The sequence below is a fragment of the Herpailurus yagouaroundi genome, unplaced genomic scaffold, assembly GCF_014898765.1.
Source record: "Herpailurus yagouaroundi ecotype Mexico unplaced genomic scaffold, PumYag 182, whole genome shotgun sequence".
Classification (NCBI taxonomy): Eukaryota; Metazoa; Chordata; class Mammalia; order Carnivora; family Felidae; genus Herpailurus; species Herpailurus yagouaroundi.
The window spans coordinates 12,471,621-12,474,996 of record NW_024412413.1 but is presented as its reverse complement, the minus strand read 5'-3'; positions in this window follow the sequence as shown (position 1 = coordinate 12,474,996).

The window sequence follows — 3,376 nt, the reverse complement described above, 5'->3', positions numbered from 1 at the left end:
GGGCCCCACCCTAGACTGACTGAATCCAAATCTGTATTTTAACAAGATGCCCAGGAGACTCAACAGGAGTGATAGAAGCTTCAGCCTTCTTTTAGGATACAGTTTTTGGTCCCCCATGCTCCTAGCCTGACTATTCCCATCTGTTTCACTTCTGTAATTAGGGTTTGCCTTGCCTCTGAGAGAGATTCCTACCTACACTCTACTTACGACAACTGTATCCCTTGTTATTAGCATCGTTCCCTGTGACTAAACGTTTTGAGGGGACCCCTGCCTCCCAGCCCCAGGCTCTTTGGGATTAGAAACCTCAGTCTAAAATCTTGCAGTCTTGTCAGACGAGAAAGTATGATCCTGTATGTCTATACATCCCAGATAGACTTTGCAATTAGAAAGACATGGGTTTGAATCCTGAATCTAGTATCAGACTCGAAGTAAACTGCAAACTCTCCAAGTCCTGCCTGTGAAATGAAAGCAATGAATGAAAGCAGTGCGGGATTTTTCTGAGTATTTCGCAGATCACAGAATTAGAAGCCATTGGCCCCAGGTAGGTGTTCAGTAAAAGTTCCACTTCCACGCCCCTCCCATAGATGCTGTGTCAAACCTGCAGACAAACATCCATGATCCTGATACCGTGAATCAGTGACCACTCCCCTAAATTTGTTAGGATGCTCCAGGCTACAGGTAATAAAAGCCCTGACTGACGTGGCTTAGACGATAAGGAATTTATTATCTCATGTAACAAGTAACCCAAAGTCTAGGAGTAGTAAATTCATCGGTTCAGTACCACCTTCAAGGACCCAGGTGCCTGTCTCCTTCCTATTCTGCTATCTTTAACACGCCTTAAAGGCCCATGAAGGCTGCAGACTTCCGGGCATCACACAACACTTTCAGAGAAAAAGGAGTTTCCTACCATGCTTTTTTTTTTTTTTTTTTTTTTTAGTTTTCCAGAACAAGAAACAACAGATTCCCTGTCTGTCCCCTGAGCCAAGATTGCACCATACACCCATAACTGAACTGTTCACTGGTCAGGTCAATCATGATCTCCTCCCTGAGGCTAAGAAAGGGCCCAGCATCTAATGAAGCACATAGTTTCACCGGGCAAGGAAACAAGGTAGAGCAACCTTTTGGCTGATCAATCAATGGTGTCTACCAGACATCTGCTTCCCAGGGTGGGCCTTCCCACCACTGCCTGCTGCACTAAAGTGCCACCCAAGCCGATGGCCACATTCTCAATGTCCCCATTCTGCCCGTAGCACTGGTTCTCAAATTCATGTGCACCTTGGAATCGCTTGGTAAATTTTTTTTTTTTAATACTGATGCCTGGCTCTCCATCCCAGAGATTCTGAGCTTGAGGATTATTTAAGTCTCCTAAGATGAGCTACTTTTTAAAAATTTATTTATTTTGGGGAGAGACGGAGAGAGAGAATCCCAAGCAGGCTTCCGGCTCAGCGTGGAGCCCAACGTGGAGCTCAATCCCATGACCCTAGGATCATGACCTGAGCTGAAATCAAGAACTGGATGCTTAAAGTGACTGAGCCACCCGGGCACCCCATAGATGAGCTGATGTTTGAGAACCACTTGTCTATGGAAGCACCTCTCAACTTTTAAGGTACGTCAGAACTGTCTCCAGTGTTTCTGATTCAAGAGGTCTGGGGTGGGGCCTCAGGGTTTGCATTTCTAATTTCTAAGAAGTTCCCAGGGGATCCTGATGGTACTGATCCAGGGACCACAGCTGGAGAACCACTGGTCTGTGGTTCAATGTGCATATGACTTACTTGAAGAATCTTATTAAAATGTAGATACAGGTCCACTAGGTCTGAAATGGGGCCCAGGAGTTGCCATTGCAACAAGATCCCAGGTGATGCTCACAGCCCAAAGTACATGACAGGGTCTAGAGCAGAGTTTAGCAAACTAGGATCCACGGGCCAAATCCAGGTCACTGCCTGTTTTTTGTAAATAAAGTTTTATTAGAACACCACCGCACTCATTGATTTACACACTGTCTGTGGCTGCTTTTGCAGCATCAGAGTTGAGTGGTTGCAATAGAGACCACATGGCCTGCAAAGCCAAAAATATTCACTGTCTGGTCCTTTACCAAAAAAGGCTACAGACCCTGGTCTAGAATGATCACTGAGTTTCAAATTTGTACGCTGGAATCACCTAGAGTCTTCAAAGCTACCAACGCCACTTGTAGAGATTCTAATGTTACTGGTATGGGGTTCAGCCTGGGCATCGAGATTTCTATCAACTTCCGAGATGATTCTACTGTGCATTTGAGAATCGCTGATCTCCTGGACACCCTCCCAGCCCCTGTAGCTGCACCAGACCTTCCATCCAGTATACCCTTTACTTAGCAGGGCTCTGCCTCCAGCCTTCTGGTTTCTCAGCTGCTCTAACTAAACAACAGTCCAGGAAGGGCCAGAGGTGGGGCCCTCCCCAGGGGAGCATTCTGGAGGTGTTTCCCCTCATTTGGATATGTAAGGTTTGGCACACTCATTCACAACAAACAAACAGGCATTCCCGTCCCTCCCCAGCTCAACCTCATCTAGACTGAATGTGCTACAAAGTCCATCTGGCCTCCCATCCCACTGAGAGAGTCACCATTGTCTCTGAACCATGGCATGAAGCCACATACCAGATGTGCTCCTGAAAAAAATGTGAATTGTCCTTCCTGGAAAGAGAGAAAAGAATTCCTGGCAACGGGAAGTGGGTTTTCAAGCCTCCATTTCCAAATGCAGTGCACAGGCCCTTGGCAACAGGCTCCAATTAAAGCCCCCAGGAGTCCCATGGGGCCACTTGCAGAGTCCTTTAGGAAACCTCAGACCCTGGCTTCAGAAGAATTGTGATTTAAAGAGTCATATGGGCACTGCCGGCAAGTCAAAATTAAAAACACTTCTGTCATGTCATTATACATTTGTCCAAAACCATAGAATGGACAATACCAGGAGTGAACCCTAATGTCAACTGTGGACTGCAGGCAATCATGGTGTGCCCGTAGGTTCATCAGTTGTGACAAATGTACCACCGTAGGGGGATGCTGATGGTGAGGGCACTGCACGTGTGTGGGGGCAGGGGCTATGCAGGAAATCTCTGTGCCTTCCCTTAAAACTACTCTCATAATGGGGTTGCCCAGGTGGCTCAGTGGGTTAAGCATCCAACTTCAGCTCAGGTCATGATCTTGCAGTTCAGTTCAGAAGTTCGAGTCCCACATCAGGCTCTGTGCGGACAGCTCGGAGCCTGGAGCCTGCTTCGGATTCTGTGTCTTCCTCGCTCTCTGCCCCTCCCCCACTCATGCTCTGTGTATCTCTCAAATATAAATGAACATTAAAAAAAAAACTACTCTCATAAGTAAATAGTCCCACTACTTCTCAACATACTC